At 37.9% G+C, this 25,708-nt stretch overlaps 1 protein-coding gene across 2 annotated transcripts in view; it reads left to right on the top strand.

Moving 5' to 3' along the window:
• The window catches only part of PCDH17 (protocadherin 17), a 141,763-nt gene that overhangs the window by 103,929 nt on the left and 12,126 nt on the right, over positions 1-25,708 (top strand). The window lies entirely within an intron of this gene.

Below are 25,708 nucleotides of genomic sequence, written 5' to 3'. Positions count from 1 at the left end.
AAGTTGGCAGCATTGTTCAGGAGGCGGCAACAAAATACATCCCAAAGAAAGAGAAAACCAAGAAGGCAAAATGGCTGTCTGCTGAGACACTAGAAGTAGCCCAAGAAAGAAGGAAAGCAAAAGGCAACAGTGATAGGGGGAGATATGCCCAATTAAATGCAAAATTCCAGAGGTTAGCCAGAAGAGATAAGGAATTATTTTTAAACAAGCAATGCGCGGAAGTGGAAGAAGACAATAGAATAGGAAGGACAAGAGACCTCTTCCAGAAAATTAGAAACATTGGAGGTAAATTCCAGGCAAAAATGGGTATGATCAAAAACAAAGATGGCAAGGACCTAACAGAAGAAGAAGAGATCAAGAAAAGGTGGCAAGAATATACAGAAAACCTGTATAGGAAGGATAACAATATTGGGGATAGCTTTGACGGTGTGGTCGGTGAGCTAGAGCCAGACATCTTGAAGAGTGAGGTTGAATGGACCTTAAGAAGCATTGCTAATAACAAGGCAACAGGAGACGACGGCATCCCAGCTGAACTGTTCAAAATCTTGCAAGATGATGCTGTCAAGGTAATGCATGCTATATGCCAGCAAATTTGGAAAACACAAGAATGGCCATCAGACTGGAAAAAATCAACTTATATCCCCATACCAAAAAAGGGAAACACTAAAGAATGTTCAAACTATCGAACAGTGGCACTCATTTCACATGCCAGTAAGGTAATGCTCAAGATCCTGCAAGGTAGACTTCAGCACTTCATGGAGCGAGAATTGCCAGATGTACAAGCTGGGTTTAGAAAAGGCAGAGGAACTAGAGACCAAATTGCCAATATCCGCTGGATAATGGAAAAAGCCAGGGAGTTTCAGAAAAAGATCTATTTCTGTTTTATTGACTATTCTAAAGCCTTTGACTGTGTGGACCATAACAAATTGTGGCAAGTTCTTAGCGGTATGGGGATACCAAGTCATCTTGTCTGCCTCCTGAAGAATCTGTATAACGACCAAGTAGCAACAGTAAGAACAGACCACGGAACCACAGACTGGTTTAAGATTGGGAAAGGAGTACGGCAGGGCTGTATACTCTCACCCTACCTATTCAACTTGTATGCAGAACACATCATGCGACAAGCTGGCCTTGAGGAATCCAAGGCTGGAGTTAAAATCTCTGGAAGAAACATTAACAATCTCAGATATGCAGATGATACCACTTTGATGGCTGAAAGTGAAGAGGAACTGAGGAGCCTTATGATGAAGGTGAAAGAAGAAAGTGCAAAAGCTGGTTTGCAGCTAAACCTCAAAAAAACCAAGATTATGGCAACCAGCTTGATTGATAACTGGCAAATAGAGGGAGAAAATGTAGAAGCAGTGAAAGACTTTGTATTCCTAGGTGCAAAGATTAGTGCAGATGCTGACTGCAGTCAGGAAATCAGAAGACGCTTAATCCTTGGAAGAAGAGCAATGACAAATCTCGATAAAATAGTTAAGAGCAGAGACATCACACTGACAACAAAGGCCCGCATAGTTAAAGCAATGGTGTTCCCTGTAGTAACATATGGCTGCGAGAGCTGGACCATAAGGAAGGCTGAGAGAAGGAAGATCGATGCTTTTGAACTGTGGTGTTGGAGGAAAATTCTGAGAGTGCCTTGGACTGCAAGAAGATCCAACCAGTCCTTCCTCCAGGAAATAAAGCCAGACTGCTCACTTGAGGGAATGATATTAAAGGCAAAACTGAAATACTTTGGCCACATAATGAGAAGACAGGACACCTTGGAGAAGATGCTGATGCTAGGGAGAGTGGAAGGCAAAAGGAAGAGGGGTCGACCAAGGGCAAGATGGATGGATGATATTCTAGAGGTGACGGACTCGTCCCTGGGGGAGCTGGGGGTGTTGACGACCGACAGGAAGCTCTGGCGTGGGCTGGTCCATGAAGTCACGAAGAGTCGGAAGCGACTAAACGAATAAACAACAACAAAATTCCTCTGGAGCTATAAAGAAGTGGAGGAATATAAATCTTTTAAATAAACAATAGAACAAGGAATAATGTTTCAAAGCGACAGCAACAACTAGGTTGCCCGTGTTCTTAAGCTTACAACCTAGGAAGACATAGCACTTAAGGAAAAGGAAATGGCAAGAGGAAAAGGAAATGGCACTTGCCAATCCTTAATAAACATTAGGTTTATGGATTGTACTTCCTGTAACCATCATTTTTATATAAATGGGCTGCTGAGGGGATTGCGATGTGATCCTGTTGTTCTTTGTCACACAGGGTACTTGGTACCTGCTCAGTCAGCCTCACCAAGAACAAGAGGAGATGGTTTCTCATGTTTGGAACCAAAAGAACCCCCAATTTATTTTGTTACATAGAACATAATAGCTTTCAGTGCCTTCAAGGTCCCCTTCACTTTCCAAGTGGTTTCAACAGTCCTGTGAGGTAGGCCTTTATCATCATATTGTAAATGGGAGGGAGCTAAAGAATTGAGAACTGTGTTGAGTTGCCAAAAGCTCTTAGAAGAATACTAGAACCAAAGCTTTCCTAATTACTGTGTATTATTGCTTCTTTGCCCTATGCTTCATGTTAGATAAATGGTTTGAAATGAAGCAGAGAAAATATATTGTCAGCTGCTCTGAATCTGCATCAGGAGAGGGCAGTTGAGCAAATGGGAAATTTGCAGCCTGTAACCTCTCTAGGACCACTTTTCAACCAGCACTGGAAAAGGTTCTTTTGAAATTTGCTTGTGAAGAAGAGAGTGTTTTGTATGTGAAATGTGCCTGCCTTTTTTCAAGAAATATGCAGAATCAATTCACAACATCCGAGATTATGACCAGTGACTTCTGAAGAACTTTGATGTGGCTGCGGCTGCTGAACTTGAGTTCTCAAATTAGAGCATAATTCAATATTTCCAATCCTTTCCTCCAACTTGTAGGACTTTTGGATAAAGGTAAAAGCTTTAGTCATTTCACAGTTTTTAAGGTGTGATGGGTTTGAAGATTGCAGATGCTTTCTATCAAAGACTTATCTTTGGATATCTCCAAAATTAGTCCTGTTTTTCCCCCATAACCAAACACAACTGTCAGTGGTAATTGTCAGTTTTGTATTCCTGACAGGCTCCTGGTAAGGCCATTTAAAATCTTTTTCAGCCATCCTTATCCTACACAGAAGACTGGGTGGCAAATGCACCTTACATTCCAAGTTTAACTTTCTAGTCATCTCTGTATTCATGCATCCAGAACAACTTCATGCAACATGACATAGACCATAATCATTCATGATTTCTTAAAACATTTTCCTTCAACAGCTAAGTCTAAGTCTATATTGTGGGTAATAATTCTGTATAGGAGAATAATCACTGAGAAGGTGATTTTTCTGCTGACCACCTGACTTCAGATGGTGACGAAACCTTTAGACTTCTGGTGATGGCCATCATGCATGGACCATGTGATATAGGAACAGGTATCTTCCAGGTATTGAAATTGCCAGCCATATTAGGCATTTTATGACATGAGAAACAAAGACTTTTCACCACTTAATGAATTTGCAAGTGTGACAAATGTGTGACTTTGACATGCCCCCAGGATTTCACTGCCAACATTCAGGAGCAAATTGCCAACCTTTCCTACCAGTTTCTGTGAAAAAAATAGCAATAAAAAGGTGCACTGAAACTTTGGAAAGTTTTGTTATGATTGTAAGTGGTTAGTTCCTCTATGCTTTACCACAATAAGGGAAAAAAGCACACACAGAGAAAAACCCTATAAAAGCCTGGAACTGGGGGGGCGGGGGGGGGAACAAAAAGAAAAACAAATCTTCCTGGTTGCAAAGTTTCCCCACCCATGAGAACAGAAGAGCCATTTTGGACTCAGAAAGACTGTTTCACCAAGATTTCTTTCAGCTTTTTTCAGTTCTCAGAAAAGATGGGATCCTCTACTTTTAACAGTGGCTGCAAATTGGGAATGATGTATAATAACACTTAATTGCAGCAGCCGTGAATTGGCTGATGGATTTATTATACGCTATTAAAATGATGAACTCCCTTGATTAAGTTTAAAGATGGTGCCCAATTACTTAATAAAATGGTCTTATTTATTCCCCTTACTAGAATCCACATTGTTTTCAGTTTAATCGTCTAAAACATTTTTTCCTCCTTTAGAATTATTTTTATAATCTTGATTGTGGTGTGCTTTCATTTCACCACAATTTTTAATGATGTTCTTTTTTAAGGAACATCAGCTTATAGTCTGATCTTGGGAGACGGGAAATGGTGGAGTAGGAAGCAGTCAGAAATGCTGCCCTCACCCTGCCATTTCCATGCAGGGACCATGAATTATTCTCAGCAAACTGCTGGCTGAACATCAGATACAGCTTGCTGCCCAACCGAAAGAGTGTCATTTTTGCTGGATGATACTATTTCAGATAACATGGCCACATGATAGGAGGACAAGCTTATTCTTCCAAATAATTATCTGTGGATTTGTGAGAAGGATCCCCCTACCCTGCCAAGACTATAAAGCAATGGTGCAAATGGCTGGAGTCATCACCGCTGAAAAGCATGGATGCCTTTGAAGTTTGCCTATAGAGTGGGGCTATTTGCCTGCTGAAATTTTAACTCTCTTTGGAAGAACTAAAAAGGGCTTCTCTCTCTTCTCTTTTCTCCTCAACTACTGTCTTTGTTTCTTGTTTTTGTTTTGCTGGAATGAGGAAGGAAAGTGGGTATATTTTCATGTTTATTTCTATACGTGGGAATGGTTTTAGCATGAGAAACAGAAAAAATAGTGAAGTTGGGTAAATCAGTTAATATAATAAATGGAATGTGTTATCTTACCGACAATTTAAATCCATAGTTATTCATTATTTTCTTGCATCCTGCCTCTTCCAGCTTCATCCACATATATGTACATATATACTTTAGGTATGTTACACATAATTACTGGGAGCTGACAAGGGAATTTCCCAGGCTGGTTTTAGCTGGTAGTTGCAAATCTTTTGACAACAGTGAGAAAGTGGGCATTGTGCTTTTTTAAAAATATGTTTGTATTTATATTTCTCTTCTGGGGGCAGGAGAGGTGATCATCTTAGTGTAAATTCAGGGTTGCCTTCCTTGAGATGAATCCAGTATTAAGTGAAGTTTCTCTTCATGGAATCTTCTAGTTTCACTCCAGTTCCTGCATATATAATGGTATGTTTCAAAGAGGTACCTGATGTGCAGTCTTTTTTCCCCAAAATCTTGTTCAAGCTAGTTGTCCACCTCCCCCACAACTGCACCCAGTAATGTGCAGTTTGAAGTGATAGAGCCCAAACCTAGCTTAATCACTTACTGAGACTAGACTAGACTAGACTAGACTGTTTTACTTTGAAGGTCTGCTCTCACTAAAATTCAGTATCCAGTTAGGTAGACATCCAGTTGAGTCAAAGATATGTTGTCTAAATTAAGTTTTTCTTTGTATCCCTTGATATTCCTATGTTTGGTCAAGTAGGAATCCCTAAACTGGCTTAAATGGATCTCTGTGTGTGTGCTTGCACGCATGTGCATGCCTTTGAGTCAGTACTGAGTCCTGGCAACTGCCTGGACTAGTCCCTGCAGTTTTCTTGGCAAAATTTTCAGAAGTGGTTTGCCCTTGCCTCCTTCCTAGGGCTGAGAAAGAAGGACTGGCCCCAAGTCCTCCCAGCTGACTTTGTGCCTACTAGAACTCACCGTCTCCTGATTTCTAGCCTGGTGCCTTAACCACTAAATCAAACTGGCTTTCAAATGCCCCTTAGTTCAATTTCTTCTTCCAGAGGAAAACAAAACAATACGGAGACAAAGGTTTTAAGACACTTCAGTTTTGCCCTGCTTAATTGGAAGTGTCCATGACCTTTCTTGTAACTCCTTACATCCATATTCCAGTACCATATTTCAGTATTTCAGAACAATTGAATGTGTGAACTTCCTCTACTGAAAAATTATTGAGATGATAGGCATCATGCATTATTGGACCACTGATAGTCTAGCCACATGAACAAACAGATGATTGAGTCATAAACTGATGACTGGCATGTCCACGCTATTTTTTATTGTGTGGTGATTTTCAGTAGTGATAATAGTCATTGACCAAGACCTGGATAATTAGCAAAGCTGAAGTCAAATTTATACATGGCCAGATTTTAAACTTTGGACCAATGAATCTGGAATGCCAACTTGTTTATATTCTATTATATGTTAATACATGCTTTCTTTTTTACAATTCCTGAAGCTACATTTTGAAAGCTGTAAGAATTAGCTATCTAGTGGCAGGCTGTATTATTCTGAGGCTTATAGGAAACAAGCTTTCATGTTTAGTTGGATTTTCTTTCCAATCGGCCTGAGGTCAGCTCAAACACCCCCATGTTTGTGGTTTGACGGAACCTGTTTATCATTGTGTTCCACTGAGCCTGCAAGTAGTTTGTGGGATTGGAAAAACAAGGGAGAGGCACTGTCTCCAGAAAGTAGAGTGGGCCTTTCAGAAAACATTAAATCCTTTAATGCATTGCAAATGTGTCACTTAATGTCTGTGTGTGTGTGTGTATTTGCTTTCCTGCATGCTTCTGTCTACTGCAATTTATCTGAGCTTTAGTTTAGTTTTGTTTTCTCTTTCCTCAGATGCATGACATAAATAGTCTTTTAACTTAAACTTAACTCCCTCCCCCCAAAAAGTTACTGTTTTTTAAAAGTTTTTATAGTCCAACCTTTTTAAATGGTGATCCCGTGTTGATTCCACTAGGAATAAAATTAACTGTGGAAGCTCCTTCAAATTAAATAATAATAATAATAATAATAATAACAACAACAACAACAACAACAACAACCCTTCCATAAGATCACCACACATCTTTTTACTCTTTTCAAAAAATTCTTCAGTCACTGTCCATCAGCTAGTTTTCTCCTGTATAATTCTTTTTATTCTCCATGCCTGTGGAGGGAACCTACTAAATTCCCTTTGGAGATAACAGCTGTTAACAGGCCATCCCATCTCTCTCACTTTCTCCCTTAAGATCATCACCTTTTCTCTTTCTTTCTCTCACTAGTTTCTGTCTTGACAATGTCTATCTACATTGGCACTGGTCATTGCTAGGAGTTGCAGGAAGAAAAATCCTTTCACTTTTTATTACCGGAGAAGCAAGAAGTTAACAAAGTTTTTCTTTGTTTCTATGTTCTCTACTCCCTGAGCTTAGAGACTGAAGTTTATTTGGTAAGGCTGTCCTCTCTATTCATGAAGTAACACCTGATGGAGCAAAAACAAATTAATCAAATCCTGCATCTGAGAGTGACTGAGGAGATGTTTCAGTCCCAAAGCCTGTTATTAGATAGTTAAGAGGTGAAGGATTTTTTTTTTTTAATGTCCTCAATATCCATGTATCTTAAATCAGCTACTAATTAGATCCCTTAATCAATTTCAGGACATATATGATCAGTCAAGGTACAGCAAGGTCTCTGTGAAGGATTAACAACGTTACATGACCCACTTTGTTCTTCTAAAGAAGGACAGTGGTAAGAACAATCTCAGAGATTGCGTGTTGGTAACCAGATTTTACTCATAACATGATTCCTTTGCTGAGAATACAGCTCTAAGCACAATCTCTCCCAAATGGAATTTTTTAATGAGACATCAGGTTTTTGCTTCAGACTTATTTAAAGACCTGTCTTAGCCCAGATAGTTTTCTGCCATTAATAAAGTTGCTTTCAATCATGACAGTGATCTTGTTCACTTAAATTCCTGCCCATCTTGTTTAATTTAACTTAATTGGCACTCTCTGTAGTTCACTTTCCATGAATATGATGAATGAGCTCTAGAAGAGAGAGTGTTGTAAAGCTGATTTTAACCCTTCCCTCTGAAATTGTACCTTCTGGGACTTCCAAATCCTACTGGCAGCCAGCGATGCCTGAATAATAAGTGGGAGGGGATTAACAATAACTGCATTTGCTAATTCTTCAGGGATTCCTAACAAGAATGCCAATCCCATTTGCCTCTCTAGGCAAAGAACAAAGGGAATATGTTAGAGGCAAAATAGCAGCACGATGTAATGTAGTAAATAGAAGCTGGTCCCTGTAGAATTTTCGTAGCAGAAAAATAAACAGAGGGTGTGTTACAGAAGAACATTCCCTGAAACTCACAAGTAGAGTTTCTTAAGATTATGGTTTTTCTGGAAGGGAAATATTAGATATTAGCATTGATATAAGACTTGCATTATAGTTTAATTTCTATTTAGTTGTCAGCAGTATCCTAGAGACACCCAAATAGTGATAGACAGACAGACAGACCAGCTTTCTTTTATAAATTATTAGTTCTATGCATGTATTTACTGAATTTATATCATGCTTTCCCATCAAGATTAGAGCCCTTAATCATTATTATTTTCCTCCTCCTCCTCCTCCCCCCTCCTCTCCTCCTCTTCTTCCTCCTCTCCTCCTCCTCCCCACTTCCTCCTTCTCTCCTCCTCCTCCTCCTCCTGAATGCAATCCTGGACAGAGATGCAGAATACTGAACTCAGATCATGCACCTCATTCCTTCTGCACTGATGATTTTCTCCTGAGATGAAAATAGATTTAGTTAAATGTTAAGACATTTGAAAAGTGTCGCTGTATTCTTATTGATAAATATTGTGTGACTGGCACAGTAAACTGTAGTGTGAGATCTTGTCAGATGTTGTCAGATGTTGTTAATAGGACTCAAGACAATTGACTTTGCATAGCAACCTTTGGCAGCTGTTTTAAATAACTTTTTTCCAGCTTTTTCAAAGTTTCTCCAAGCCACCCGAACATGCTGTTTCTCCATAGCCTTAAATATTAATATGCATTCTTAATTCATATGCATATGCTTTCAAATCAGGGGCAGTCATAGCTCTTCAGGACTTGAAAAGTATTGGTTATAGTAGTTCTAAGGGTGGTATTGGTATAAGGAATACTCCTTGATGTGTTGACCCAGTTAGCATTTCTTTGAACCCAAGGCTCTCCTACAGGTCAACACTGAGCTTACCTCACTTGTTTAAACTCAACATAGCAATTGGATCTGCTGCTAATTTGTCTTTTTACTCTTCCAAGTTAGCACTGATGGTTTTCTTGGGAATTTGATCAGCTTTGATCCAGTCTGCACTGGGTTTATGATTCAGAGGGGTTTTGGAGTTGCAATCTGAAACCTTCTTACTGAAAGATGAATAGGCAGGTTTTTATTTCACAGAAGAAAGAGGAACATTTCAGAGCAGGAAAACAGTCCAACTCAGAAGGCTGTACTTGAATATGTTCCAGATTAAAATGCAATGAAAAAGAAAGAGAGAAAAGATGTGGTTGGAGAAGATTCTGGTATATTTTAAGGAAGTTTCTTGCTATGATTAATATTCTTTTTTAATATGTCAGCTTGGTCATAAAATCACCTTTCTTGTTTCTGCTATAAAGGGTACTCATGCTCTTGAAACAAATACCCAATAGACTCCCTTAACTACTGATGGCATTTATTCTGTTTTCAGAAACTGGAGGTTGAGATATGTAGTTCTATCTTTCTCTCCTTGCTGAATGGTATCCCAGGAGAACTTTCTTCCATCTTGCTATCAGGTTAACATTGGCATGGCTGAGCATTCTAGTGGGACTTAAATTTTTATCTTCTTGTCTGGTTTAGTTTAAAAATGTATCACCTTCCTTATCCTTATGTTCCAGGCAACTGGCATTTAAATTTGGATAATTGCAAGATCAATACCATAGCAGAGAAACAATGGGATCCTTCAAGGCAGCTAATGAAACCATTCACTGATTAAAAATTATGGTAACTTTACAACATAATGGAATTTTAATATTCTCCTTAGCCAGGGCTGGAGAGATATAAAGCTAGCTGCCGAGAGAATAGATGCAGCATGTTTATTTGTACTAATCCAGAAATATCCTTCCCAACACTAATCCAGCTAATTCTTTGCAACTAGAATGCTTTAAATGGTTAGTGACTGTGCTTAGGGATGGATATAAATACATTGCTTCCCCACAACACCCCATGGGGTGCAGAGGAACATCAGAAAGAGTAATGTGAAGTTGTCCAAGTTGTATTGTCTGAAACCTGTTTCCATGAATGTGGCAGGGCAAATCTGTTTTGAAAGCATCATGTCATCTATCAATCCGTACCATGCAAAATCTGTTATTCCCTTTCTGCTAAGACGCTGATAAGGCTTTTCTTCTTTTGTTTCTTCGTTGCTGCAGACTGTATTCATTTCATTCCCCTTAGTCATTCTATGGTATAATCCAATGCTTTATCCCTCTTCTGTTTTATTACCCACCCCATTTGAAATCTCTCTACAGCTTTTGCTACCCACTGGCAATCTTACTGCTGACCAACATGTAGCTGAGAACATCCCCTGGATGTTATTCTCAGAAGTCTGTCTGGAGGGTCAAAGTCTCTGCAGAACATTTCTCTGGAAGTGTGCAGGTTCACTGAGTTGATGTTGCAGTGCATAGCTTTCAGCCGCTGTGGAATTGACCTGAACATGAGGTTGCAGTGTCTGCATGCAATCAGGGTAATTGCTCAGAAGCACATTTTGTGTGAACTGCTCCCTATCTTACTCTCATGGTATTTCCCCTTGATTGGGGTTTTAAAAATATTCACTGTTAAGAATGTAGAAATGGTGGGTGGTAGGGAGGGAGACAGGGAAAAAGCTGTGTTTAATCCAATTGCTAATAATATTTTATGGCCATTCCTGGATCCCCTTCACAGGCAATGGCAGAATGTAAATACTGGGCTGAGCTATCAAAAGTATTTGAGATTGCCATAGAATTTCTCCTGGTAATGTTTCTGAGATGACTTTATTGTCCTAAGACTTAGTGTTGCTTTCTGTGATGCATCTCTCCATCACTCTGAAGACTTCCTGGTTGTGCAATCTAAAACAAGCACCATCAGATGAGTTTCTGATGATGTCTTCCATTGGATATAATGGAGGTTTGGCAAACTACAGAAGCTGTAAACATCTAGGGAGTTATTTATACAGCAAAAGAGAAAACCTTCTCACACCCTATGGCCACTTGGTCATTAAGGACACCACATTCTACCCCTGAGAATTTTAGTGAAATTCTCCTCTCTTCTGAAAGAATATTTGAATGCAAATCCAACCCTTATGATAACACTTGCTGTTATAGGAATAATAGGAAAAATGCAGGAGAATTTACAGCATAGAACTAATATCCATATCTGTATTTCCTTTTTACCTAACGTTTTTATTTAACATTTAAGAACACTCATCATTATTCTTCCTATTGAATACAAATCTTCGTATCCTACTTTACAAGTTAAAAGTTCTTTCTAATTCCAATATACCTAATATATAGGCCACATTGAAAAGGTAAAGTCTACTTCAGGCTCAAGTTAATATTCATGCAGCATCCACCCTTATAATGTTCCAGAAATTACTAAAAACCTGGTTGTTCTCCCATGCCTTGGGATAGGGAAGTTGTGAAGCCCCTTAGAGTTTAGTGTAGTTTTATCTGGTTAAGATTGGGTACTTGTTCTTCTGGTTGGCCACATTGATTTTTTTAATATACATCCCCCCCCCCCTTCTCTCTCAGAGTGGATAAAGAGTCAGGCAGCCTCAAAATTGGATTAAGTAAGTAAATAAAAGTCCTGATGACTTCATGGCAATGTCCCTGCGATTTTCTTGACCACCCTATGGAAGTGGCTTGCCTTGGCCTTCTTCTGAGATGTTTTCTGACTTGTCGGTCTAGCCTAGAACCTTAGATCCTCTTCCAAGTATTAGCTGGGACTAGCCTTGCTTAGGGTCCAAGCCTAGACAAGATCAGCATGGGGTGCCTTCTCCCAGCCCCCCCACCATGGAATTTATGAGATGCCTACTATTATGATCTATCTTTTCATCCCTGCCCTTATTTATTAATTTGAATTAATTATTAATTTAAGTTACCCTCTCACAATATGGATTCTCCATCCATAACTTAATGTATTAATTAAATGTATGCTTTGTCTTTCTGCTTATATAAGCATTCCTGAGAGCTGACAGTAACATACACATTTTAAATTAATGTTTCAGTTTTTGAATGTTTATAGAATATCTAGAACTCCTAAATTTAGCCCCCCTTCCCTTCGCTTCGCTTCGCTTCGCTTCGCTTCCCTTTCCTTCCCTTCCCTTCCCTTCGCTTCCCTTCCCTTCCCTTCCCTTCCCTCCCTTCCCTTCCCTTCCTTTCAAATTTGCCATGATTGGTTCAATATGTTCAAGCAGCTCTTTTGACTATCTGTGCGATGGTATGAAATGTTATTAAACTGCCCTCCAGTGAAGTCATCAGCTGTCATAGTGGAATGTTAATCCAAGAATTCCTGGCAGTGTTAATCTGAGTATCTTGTTTTCCTTAAATTTGTTGCCCATGATGGTTTCGGTCACCACAGGTCATCAGTGTTTTACAATTTTATGTTTTACTGGCTGTATAGAACTGTATGCCATTAATTATGAAACCAATGCCATATTTTAAGTCAGAATGGATCTACTAAAAACAATTTAAAACTTTCCAAAACAAATCATTTAAATATACAGTATATATATGCTTTTTTTAACAAAAAAGTACAAACATTGGTCTTTTTAATGTATCAAGGTGGAGAGAATAGCACACAGAACTTTCTGTGTTCCTTTCTTGATCCTCACATGTACATTTTGCAACATTATGCAGAAATTATAGCGGTGGGTAAATTGAAAAGTGACTACAAACAATTTGAAATATGTATGTGAATAGAGTAGTTTGGCGTGGACATAATATTATATAGTTAAGATGTAACTTTCATAATTTTGGATCAGAAAGAATTTAATCTTTCTATACCACAATTCTAAATGAAAATATATTTTTGATACATCTCTAAGCTTTAGTTTTATTTGAGTTTCCTCTGGAGATGCTGTGTGTTTCTTGTTTGAATGGTTTTTCATTCAGTGTCTTAAGCTTCAGAGATAAATTACACCCAACTTTTTATGACCCCTGAGTTGTGTATTGTGACCCACCTGTGTAGTGACATTTGTTGGCATTGGGAGATGGTAAATATGGCTCCTGTTGAAGGCAAGTAAAATCAACGGTTGTATTTTTCTCTGTACTTCTATGATACAAGGTCTGCAGAAAGACTAAATTCTGCTTGAGAAAGACTGAAGTTGCTTGAAGTAAAGTCCCAGAAATCTCAGGAATAACACTTGGGAAGCTCTTGTTTGAGATCTTGGAAAACTATGGCCTGTGATAATAAACAATATTGAACTAAAACAATATTTGCTTTATTAAAGGCAATTTCTTATTTTTACCATATGGCTTCTGGTTTCAATATGTTTGACGGGTTACAGATTGTAAAGATTTCTCACTCTTACCACTTCTTCCACCCCTAGTCACATGAAATATGTTTTTGCTTACTTCTGCTTGTTTTGTGTGCAGAGTGAGTTGTTCAAAGCAGACTGAGTTTTGAGTTTAGGGGAAGTAACATTTCCATGAATCACCCTGAAGGAGAAGCATTATTAGTCCTTATTTTCTCATTTTTTAGAAAAAGGAGTAAAGACACATCAGCTAGGTATGGCTGTTTAAATTCCTTTTGATGATTTAAATATTGTCATCTGTTCATATGGTTTTGTTGTTGATTTTTCTGTTCCATTTTTAATATGTTGGAGATGGGTATGAGAATCAAGTTCAGTTCAATCTGAACAGCTGCAGTGATTTGGAAGATCAATCCAATTCTGTTCAGGTATCTGAATTAGGGTCCGTGTCCAATGGGTTTGAACTTGAATCTAGGTTCATTGAACTGATAGGAAGCACTGAATTTGTCGCAGATATATTACATATTACTTGATTAGTCAAAATGCACAAATTCAGAATAGGCTTATAAGCACAGAAAATGAAGAAAACCAATACCAAATAAAGAATGTGTCAATGGAAGACTTGAAGAGAATTATATAGAAAGCTATGTTTTGAGCAATGATGACAATGGAGAGTCACAAAGGGAGTGTTTGTTTGTGTCTATGTATATGTGCTGTGTGTGTGTGTGTGTGTGAGGGAGGGAGGGAGGGAGAGAGGGAGGGAGGGGTACATGTCATCAGTTTACCAATGACTTATTTCTATAGGAAGGGAGACTTTTACAGGTTATAGACCTCAGTAAGAATGTGAATAATAGTAAATTCTGTGACATGAGAGATCTTGTAGCCTCTGCTCTTATGATTCATGAGATCTGTCAGCTTTTCAACCAGTTTCATCCTCATAGGAATTTGACAATTAGTATTATCGATAATTAAAAGGTTGTTGCTTTATCTGATGTGCATGAGAGCATGGTACATGTAAATCATAGGTTTTCTAATTCAGTTGGTGATATTACATTTTTCAGTTTATCTTTCATTGTTACAGGAATTGCAGATTTCAGGAATCCCTGTTAAAATTCGCTACAAGTTCTCCATTGTATCTTCAAGTAATCTTCAAAGAACTCCTTCTGGTCATCTAACATACTTGCAATTCAGCTTGAAAAGGACTGTTCTTTATGCTATCATATAATTAGTTCTGATGAGAGATCATATGTGTATGAGAGAAAGAGGTCTAGGAGTCATGGGGAAAAAGAGAACAAATGAGGAACAGGTAAAATATTTCCTACTGGAAAAAAGCTCTATGCTTGATCAAGAAACCGCAAACAAGGTCTACAGTCAAATTGAAAATGTTCTCTAAGAAACTGAAGAGAGACAGTGAAACTGGTAGCATGCCTAGATGTTTACCCCTGGAGTAGGGAAATTTGGACTGAACTGGAGGATCTTCATTATGTAAAATTCTTGATTTCTTAGGAGAACAGCCAAAACTTTGATAAGACTGGGACATCATTGAGCAGGTTTCTATATATTTTTAGACTGATGGAAGGTTTTGCCAGTCTTTAAATTCACAATGGGTGGGCGGGAGGCATGAGGAACAGGATCTATTTTATCAGATGCAAACTACCCTCCCTTACATACACCCTTTAAATAGGTATTTGGACAGTGATGGAGAAAGGAATCAAGAGGTCAGTTGAGGGGCACAGCAAGAATTGAGAACTTGTTAGCCAGGCTCAGAACGGCATTTACAGTATATCTAATTCTTGGTTTTATATTAAGTCATATGGTGAAGAACCAGAAGACAAGTATCCTTACAATTAAGCCTCTTTTAACGTTTAACACAGAAAGATGAATAGCATGACAGTAGCAGTGAGAGTACAGACATGACATCAGATTTACTCATACTTGCATCTATAAACTGTAGGCTCTTTCTGAAGCTAAGGGGAGAAAATGTTTTTATGTTCAGACATTTTCCCTGGGTAGCAGCAAATTGGTTGCCATGCATTTATCTTGAGCTGAAATGCAGAGAATCACCGAGAGAAAAGAGAGAGGGAATACACACACACACACTGTATATATAGTGCAAGCCTTTTGTGGAATTACATGCCTGAAAGTCAGGAGATGTAAGATGTGGATGCCAATGTTAGGCAGGCTAAGAAAAGGACATTTGAGATGCAACAGTTCCCCTTCTGTCAAGACTAGTGTTTTCTCTCTACAATTCAACCCAGGCCTTGTCCTAGGGCAGGATTAATGAAACCAGCACAGAATAAGTCTCTTTGATAACCTGGGCCATGTCTGAAGCTCAAGGGCCAAATGAATATGGCAACTTGACTATTCCCAGCCCAGAGCCTATAATTCTTTCAGAGCAACAATAGCAACAATATTATCCTTCCTCTATAGAGACTGGAGATCACACATGCGTCAGGGAGAATTATGCAGTTTCCCATGACAAAATTGACCCATAACAATATCAGAATAGTGTGGAATTGTGCCAGAAATGTCATCCTTGGTTTCCCTTCATTCCTTTACAGAAAGACCTTTCTCCTACCAATGTAATCCAGAAGAAGACATCTCACTACATGTCTAATTGATGTAATAATAGCTTCTGTTAGTTTTTGCATTTTTTACACTCTGAACTGTTTCCTTTCTTGCTCCTGAAGGTGTCTCCTCACACTTTCCCCAAATTATTTCATTCTTTTTCACATTACACCTCAACCTCTCCTTGATTCTAGGATGGTCTTAGTGTCCAAGGGCAGGGCCAATAAATTAAAGAGGAAAAGATTGGCTGGTCCATAACCAGCAGTGCTAATTATCTTGGGACACATAGAAAGATAATCAGGGATTGGTCTAGATGTACTCTTCAATGACCCTGAAGGCAAGAAATTAAAAGGAATTGAGTAAAGAGTAATAAAGCATGACAGGATATTTGCTGTGGTTTGGCTTTGCTTTCCAGAAGCCAAGGCTTATCCTAGACTTTCTTAAGTATGGGTGAGCAAATGGTACAAGGTGTTCTGAAAGTTCTCTGAACATCCAATCAGTTGTCTCAACAAACTGGTAGGTTTTAATTGGAAAAGCAGCAAGGCAACAATGCCTCCAGTTCTGTGCCTAGTTCCTTCATCTTCCCTTGTGTATAGTTGTCTAGCAGCAAGACACCACAAGGAATTTTCATACTTCATTTAGCATCTTACTGAAGTCTTTTTCTTATTGACAGAAGTGGTGAGAGAATGGTGTTAAAAGCTGGCAGTTTCATTATGCATACAATTATCTTGTCTTGCTCCTAGATGAGAGCACCAAAATTCAAGTATTTTTGGATGATCCACTAATCTACAGCAACCTTCCAAGAGGATCCTTGTATAGTAGTTTGTACTTTTGGACAAAACATGGATTTCCCATAAGTCTAGACCGGAGCCATCTAACCTCATCCAGGAAATCTGTCATCTGGGTACAATAATAGTTTCAATGAAGCATAATTCAGCAAATCTGGAAAATCATAATTTGTGGTGCCATCTGGTCAAGCACTAATGAACCTGCTGGGAATGCTGGTGTAATACATCATTCCCACTATTGAGGGGAACTAATTCTCAAACTTTTGGACTCAAGAATAGAGGGTTATCAGTCTGAAACAATTATCTTGAGATAGAATAAATTGGTATCTCTTTAACTCTCTCAATAGAAAATAGCATAAAGGCTTTGTCCCACATTTGAGAATTGCTGTTGAATATCATAGTTTATTCAATAAGCACTTATTTCAACAGCAGTGGTGCCAGAAGGCCTCCTAAAATCTCTAAGTAAAAACAGTGTAGATAACGCTACATAAAGACTTCTATTTGAAGAGAAAAGGGAAGACCTCAAGAGCCTTGCTGTTTAAAAAGGTGCAGGCAAACAGGGTTTTTAAGTTGTAATAATATGTAGTTAGCTGTAATTGGTTTGGGGTGGGTCTCAGCCAGTGTCGGCCTAATTTATTTTTAATTGCTCCATCATTGCACAAACAAAAGGTAAATTCTCTACTGAGTCAAAATTCCTGGTGACTTCAGGAACATGCCTATTGTGTTTTCTAAACAGCAGTACACACACAGTTAGCCATTGGCCATCTTTCAGGATATTTTTTTTTTTCAACTTCTTGTTGACAGACAAGTTCTGAGAAGTCCTGGTGGCCTTCCCTCAATGCATTAACTTGGTCTAATCCTGGGGAAGTTTCGATATCTGCCAAAGTCAGTTAAGTGCTGCCAAGCTCAAGAGCAAAAAAAAAAAATGAAGGAAAAAAAAAAAAAGATAAGGAAAGGTAACAGGACATGTCTTCTAGAAGTCTTTCCAACCCTTTGTTCTGGATCATGTGACCAGAGGGAAGAGGGGTGGGCTTGGAATGGAGGTATCAGCAGCATCCCAAAGTGCATTTTTCTCCTTTTCGCTCAGTAGCCCTAACCATATCCAGCCCACTGTCACATTTAAGCTGTCTACTGGTGGGTTCTCCTACAACACCAGATTTGATATCATCTGTTTTTGCAGAGTTATCCTGCTGACGGACAAACAGTTGGGCAGAGTTCTATGTCTCTTTATTTTTTTAAAAAAAATGCTTATTGGGTTGGAAAGTATGAAAAAAGAGACTCTGGGAAGTATATATGAGTTTGCATATATAATCATAAGGAGAAATTCAAAAATCTTAAATATCTCCACTCAGTATCTTTTTACTCAGAACATTCGTACAGGCAACGCATTCAGAAAAGCTTTGTTAATAAAGCAACTCAACGGTGACTACTTTTGAAGAAACCTGGGCTTAATTGTTCAGCGAAGCTTTTTAGTTTTGTGTTAACTGTTCAGCCAAGACAAGTATCCATACTTCTAAATATTGCTGATCAAAAGAAAATGTTCTTCAGCAGCAAACCTGACAGCTAGGAACTGGAATTGAATAATTGAGTATGTTGCGTCAGTTTATTTGTCTGATGAGAAAAGGACAGTAAACTAGTAGCAAGGCTACTCAAGAATGGCTTCATGAGTTTCCCACTTTCTGAGATGAGGAGAGAAGGAGTAGGTGGTGGTATTGTCACCAAAGACAGTTATATGCATCCACCTGCTCATAACTCTGCCAACACAGGTAAGAAACCAAACCCTTAAAGCAGTATACTTTTGGTATAAGATTAGTGTCACCAGTGGAATATTTTAATTGTCCATTCTTGATGATCTTTATAAAGAGATTTGCAAGATTTCGAGAGTTTGGAATCAGCTAAAGTTCCCCTGCCCTCCATCTCATGGCATATTTCAGCCACACCATTTTTAAAGTAATTTTTATTATAAGAAAATTTTACATAGGTTTAAAAAGAAACCTACAGAAACGTGAAAGGAAAAGTAGCGGAAAAGTATAAAAGAGTAAAAGAAAAAGTGAAAGGCACCAAAGACAAAGGGGAAAAAAAAGGTATCTAAAGAAGCGGTTTCCGATCATCTATGCAGCAGTTACTAACGTAACAATTGCCATCTCCACTTTCCCAAATTACTTACTATGGTTCCCTTCTTCCTACAAATTAACCTTTTTAATCCATAAATCCTAAAATAACCAGCTCATTTTTGGTACCAATCGAAGCATATATTTGTAGCTCAGGGTTGAATGTGGAGTCCTTGGTGCTCTCTGAGCCTTGTTGTTTTCTGAAGATGTTGCCTAGTCTGGCAACGAAAGGTCTGCAAGAAAACAACAAGGCTCAGAGAGCACCAAGGCCTCCACAGTTCATTTTTATCCATTTTCAGGAAAAGAAATCCATAAATGGTTTCCAGTCTTTTATAAAAGTAATTCTAGTTCTCTCCTTCATCAAGCAACTTTGCATTGAAGTATTGCTGTAGAATCTGATCACTTCCTGACAAAATGCACTAATATATCTCTTGGCACATTTCAAAATTTGCCATAACTCATATTAATCCTATATACCTTATTCAATTCTATTTCCATATCTTCTTCCCATTCCAAAGATGTTGTGAAAGCCACTCAATTTCTGGTGCCTAATACTTCATTTTGGCTTGTTTTACAGCAGGATTTCACATTATATTTTGTGTTAGCGATATATCTCCCCTTCGCCACTTCTAGTTTTGGTGCCAGGCACTGAGTTTAGGATTTTGCTTTGTTGGCCACATCTATTCAACCATTTTTTCCCCCCTTAAAAAAGAGGTTTATTGTAAACTTAGTGAAGTGGTCCTAGCAGTAAATCCTCATGCATTACAGGAATTGCAAGGCTGATATACCATCTGCCTTCCAGGAACCCGAAGTATTAAGATTCCTCCTTTTCCACCCTTCTTAGTTTTATAGAACTAGAACAAGTACAGTTTTATTGCAACAAACTTTTTAAAATCTCTTAGTGTGAACATAACAAATATGTAACTAGATTTGGCTAGGATAAATAAAAACAGATCAATCCACATTTGGACCCAAAACGTAGGTTTTCATTTATCTAGACTTCATTTATCTAGACTACGTGATTGTATCCAACTTCAGTTTTTTTGTCTATAGTATATCTTATTAGACAGTAAGATCTGTATCTTGTCTCCAGTAAAATATAGATCTTTAGTTTACAATTAATTGGAATCCATTGTGTTCTTCTCATCATGACAACATGTTCAATGTGGATATTGTAATATGGACCGTCATGACAATGTGACAGTCCATATGACAATGTGGATGAAACAGTCATGAAGATTTTCTTCCATGGGTGAGAAAGTGCATTTTTCTCGGAATCTGCATAAGAAAAATCAAAGGGACAAATGCAGCTATAATGTTTTGGTACCATAAAAGTGGGATCTGAGTCAAATAATTCATCAGCATTCCTTCCATTTCCTCTAAGAAGCTCTTCTTTGAGCAGGCCCTTGTATTTTTAATAGAAGAGATGTACCCATTTTTGGTGAACTCTTTGATGCCAGACTTTTCTTCTCTTTTCCTTGTAGAAGGTCCTCAGGATATTAATGTTCATGGGGCCAAAGGACACTGTTTACATGTGATCTTGGGAGTTGGGCAATTGCCCAGTCCACTCCAGAACAAACGTAATACAATATGAAGAGCTGTCACTCAGATTAAATATAAAAGACACATATCCCTTCCATTGCTGAGTGTCCCAGCATTATAAAATCACTTTCATATGTAATCTCTCTCTCTCTCCCTCCACATCTTTAAATAAGATTATTTTAGCTCTCCAGGCCAGAGTAAAAACTAAAGAAGATATGCTACCAGTTTGTTTGTTTGTTTGTTTGTTTATACTATATTAAAGCTCTGAATGTTTACTTGTCATGAGGCTCCTAACTCACAATCCCAGAGATACTATATATCACATGAGATTACTAATTGTGGAGATAGTTAGTCAGTGTCCTTTTGTATGTTCCTCAGTGTTCAGGATTATTTTATTAAGCAAAATCCAACCTTTAATATAAATTGCCTTTTCATAGGAATCAGTGTGAATGCTGTCGCAGAACCTTTATTCGTTTATTCGTTTATTTCTTTATTTTTAATAAACAAACAGTAAGCATAGAATCAAATCTGTAAAAAGATGGTGTGTTTAACTTTGTCCCATGTACAGTTTGTGTCTATCCCTGTTCACTGAAATTGTCCAATTTGCCTGAAGAGGCTGGATTTTGCATGCAATTATAATTACTGTATTGTGTGTTTCTGGATATATTACCATTTAGATGGCTTCTCCAAATATTGTTTCCCTTATTGTCCTGACACGTTTTAGGTAAATTTCCTTCTCAATAGAAATTGCTAATTTGTCAGCTTCATGAAGATTTGCCCAGAACACCCAAGAACAATACACAGACGCCCGCCCGCACACAAGCACACTCCTCTCCTGTTGTTATTTTGTAATTTATGGATTCATTAGTACTCATAGATCAATTATACCTAGCTTTATGTTTTAGTTAAAGAGTAAGAATGGTATATGAATTAAGAGAAATGTCCACAGAATACAAGCCAATTGATATTACCATACTGTCAAAGTCATAAAGCATCAAATAAAAATCTAGCACAGTGAATCATGCCCAAAATAGGGGTCAATAGAAGCTTTTTAAAAATAATACATAATTAAATATAAGTGGATTTCTTTATAATAGCAGTAAAATTCTACCTTATGAATTGTGTGTAAAGAAAAAGAAAACAAAAATAACTAATCATAGGTATATGCTATAAACTTTTAGTGCCTTGCCTTTTCTTTTTGATAAATATAATAAATAAAACTGTTCTGCACACCACTAGATAATTACAGTAAAAGTTTATTCTTACAATCACATATTTTCTCACAGTTCTGTTCTTTTTCTTGCATTCTCTCTCTATATATATCTACAATACATATTTGTCTGTCATCCATCCATCCATTCATCTTCTGGTTTCACAAGATTTCACTTTTTTTTTTCCTTATATGTTTTGATAATCCACATTCTGTGTATAGGCCCAGCAAGACCTTTGGTTTTCACTCAAAATGAATGAATTATTTGGAGTCTTGTTTTCTTTTACAAGTGTTCACCTATATGTCTATTCTATCCATTTTTCACTCTGAATTGTGTTTTTTCTCTCCCACACACTATCTGCACTGTATATGACTTTCTCACAAAACATGGTTTTTTTGCTAATATTTGTGCTGCATTTCCAATGTACAATTCTGTTGGAATATTCAGGATGTGTAAAAGCGGATGGATAACTTATTCTGAGTTGTGCATTAGGTGAAGTGGAAAATCAGATGGATTTGGAAAGATTGAATTCCTCAGCCATCCTGGTACAAAGAACGAGTGTGACTCCGAAGTCATTTCTAACAACCTTGCTCATCTTCAGTGCCTACGTGGTGCCTTTTCTCTGCAAATACACTCCTGCTACCATGTGCACTCCAGTTCCCCATAGCTGATGAGCATCTGGAACATGTAGCCCAGGAACCCAGTATTGATGCTATAGGCCCAGTCTTTCTCAGCTCCAATCTTATGGTTGGCCATCTGCTCAGAACAAGCAGCGGTAGACATCTGTCATGTTTTTTGGCAGCTGCCTATGTCCAAAAATGACCCTTTTCCAAACAGAGTTCCCTTTAGCAAGATTTACTGAAGAGGTTACAACGGGGTTACAAGAATTCAAGCAACTAAACTATTTTTATTTGCATAGAACAATTGCACACTGGGACAGACATTCTGGTTCTCTTTCTACCCACCTTCCTGTCAACTCTCTCTTCACTAATAATGGGAAGTTTGCAGAAGGTTGTTTATGTAATGGTCTCTTGAGGCTCTATCAGCCTGGGAACCAACTCCTACAATAGTTTGAGAAGATGGCAAGGCAATGATTGGCAGGTGCCTCTTAGCCTCTCACTGATATTGGTAGGTTACTGGCATGACAAAGACAGAAACGTCAGGACTTGCGCAAAGATGCCTTGCGGAAAAGGCATCTTGTGAAAAGACTCAGGGCTGCAGAAAGATGGCAGCAAATGGAAGCTATTTATCTTTGTTGGAACTTTGATTTCTGTATATTGACAGCTAATATGCTTAGTAGTCTTCACAGCCTGGAATACTTCTCTATTCATTGATTTTACTATTCTATTATTTCAAAATAGAAGTCATGTACTTAATGCCTTTCCTGTTGTGAACTTAAAGTCGCATAGTCAATACCTTAATGCCATGTAATTAATACCTTCCATATGCCATCATAGCTGTGCCATTCCTCTTCTTTCTGTCCCTCCATTTTAGAAACTGCCATTTGCCAATTAATATGCCTAATGAAAACTGGGTGAGCATCAGCAATGTGTTTTCATTAGCAGACAGGATTGTGAAGCATCATAGGGAAGATGCTGGTTACTAAGCAATATCACATCCTATATTTGGCATTAGGACATTCCACAATTAATATGAATTGTAGAAACAGCAGTCAATACGCACACCACCAGTGAGAATACAACCACATTATATAACAATTAATCATACGTACTTCTTACGTGTGTCTCTTATAGAATTCCAAACCAACATTTCTGGTATTCTTCCAGAAGGCTAATTTTACACAGCATTGGGCCAAAATGACCAACCAGTGGGGCGATATTAAGAAATATAAAGCAGTTTATCATGCTGTATGAAATGTGTAGTCTCAGTTACTTATTTATCATTAATAAATTACTTTGAATATTTCAGTTTTCTCTTAGATACATTCAAAAACTAAATAACTAAAATACAAAGAAGTGGGCTTTGAAAATGTTGGCTGTGGTTACTTTTCCAGGCTTAATCACAGAAAGGTTATTAACACATTTTAGGCAGTAACTAAAATGTTCTTTTTGAGGAAAAAAAAGAACCACATTGTTTTTTGGCATCCATAACAAGTGAAAGATTTAACAGAAAGAAAGAAACAGGTATCTATTATATTAAATCTGTAAATGACCATAAAGGCATCTTTGTTTCAGTCATATGGGCCTTAAAATAGAAAAATATAGCATATCTAGCTCACTTTCCATATGCATAATGACAGCTGGGAGTACTGTTTTATTTTTATTATCTTTATTTCTGTTCTGTTTTGTTTCAGGAAATGACTAACTCTTCTTGGGGTTTCTTCTTTGCTTGTGCTTATGAATCCACCATGTAACATGTAGTTTGGCCTTGATAACAAACAATGATTAACACAAAAGTAGGGTAATTTATTTCTCCTGTAAAATAGATCCTATAGTGTTCTGCTAGGGAGGTGCATCCACTGTTACAAAGCTGGTGGTTAACAGCTGTATGTAAAGGTTGATTGAAGCTAAAAAAAGGGTGGATATTTCAGGAAGACGGTGAGCAAAACTGTCAAATCAACCACAGAAATTGTTTTATTTTATTTATTTATTTCACAGTTTTTTTCAATCTGCCCCTATCTAACAGACTCTGAGTGGCAAAACAAAGAAAAAAATCCAATTCATAAACACACAGTCACACACACACACCCCCTCCCTCAATGGCTGACATAAATGTTCAATTCAGACCCAATGGTAGAACCATCTTGTTCTGATAGCTTTATAAAATGACAAGAGGGAAGGGCAGCGTGAACCATGAGGAGGACATGGGCCTCAACAGAGAGGGTTGCCATCTAGTCCATGTCCCTCTGACCTTGTATGGAGGGGGGACTTCTCACAATGATCTTACCAGACAGCACATTTAACCTTGGTTCCTGATGTAATCTGGTCCTACCCCATACAGGGCCTTGTACGTCATCACCAGTAACTTGAATGAGCCTGGAATTCTATCATAACTAGTGCAGCAGTATTAGTAGTGATGTTACTTTATGGTGATGGCATTGTGCCATCATCTGCATTTTAGACCAGCTGTAACTTCCATATCATCTAATGCTATTTGGACACCACATCTCCACAAGTTGGTCCCTTGCTGTAATGTAGCACATTTATTTTCAGCAAATGGTATTCCCAGAAAAACGGGATTTGGATAGCAGTGCTGGGCAAGGAAACCTTTCTGACATATTGGACAGAGGCTGACTTGAGCATATTGACTTAGAAGGTGGAAGTAGGCTAATCTGCCTATGCATAAAATACCTGCAAATAAGGTCCTAATTTAACTGTATAGTGACTGAGTTGACCTTTGCTAAGCCATAGCTCTTTTGATTGTGGCTTATGCTTTGTGAGATATAATTTATGACTCTGTGTATTATAGGATCCAACTACGGTATAATCAGTAAATCATGTCTGAAGAAACCGTGGTGTAGTAGAGTCAGTATATCTAAACAGCTGCAGTGTCCTTGTAGGACATGATCAAATATTTCATTTGATTTTTCAGTTAATAGGCAAGGAACAAAAGGGGTTTGTGAAAGAATTTCGTTCTTATACACATTAAGAACTCAGTTGCAAATCAATCAAGGGAGATTAAGGTATCCTCCATTCATACTTATTTGTATGCTTTGGCATTCTCATAAATCCAGTGAGAATGTCAAACTTTGATCAATCAATACAGTGAAGGATGGTTGTTTGAATGGTTGAGTGACTGTGTTCCAAAAAGAGTGTGCATGTTTCAGATGGGAGCTTATGATTTTTAGCAGGTGGGGCTGAGATTGAGAGAAGTGGTGAAATCAAGTAGGACTTTTTTTTTTTTTTAATCAGTCCTTTGCTTGTGATGAGCCCCCTGAATTATCCATGAAATTTGTTACACTGAAATATATACCGGGGAAGCTTCCTGTTAAAAATTGTAATGTGCTTGCAAATTTTGTTCTTGGTTAAAAAATTGAAATGAAGACATGCCTTAGTTTGAAATTTGGAAAAGAAAAACCCATTCATTTATTGAAAAAATTCTAAACTTGGCAGAATTTTATTTTTGCATTGCCAAAGTCAGTATTTTCTTCTTGACACCCAGAAAAAAACTTGGTAAGTAAACTGTGAAGCTAATCCCTTTTTCAGTAAAACTCTGAAACTGTCCCAAAAGTTGATATCCAAATTTCAGACACATCCAATTAGTA

This window comes from Candoia aspera, chromosome 5 (genome assembly GCF_035149785.1).
Source record: "Candoia aspera isolate rCanAsp1 chromosome 5, rCanAsp1.hap2, whole genome shotgun sequence".
In the NCBI taxonomy this organism is placed as follows: domain Eukaryota; kingdom Metazoa; phylum Chordata; class Lepidosauria; order Squamata; family Boidae; genus Candoia; species Candoia aspera.
The sequence above is the reverse complement of the archived record's forward strand: the minus strand, read 5'-3'. Positions and strand labels throughout refer to the sequence as shown.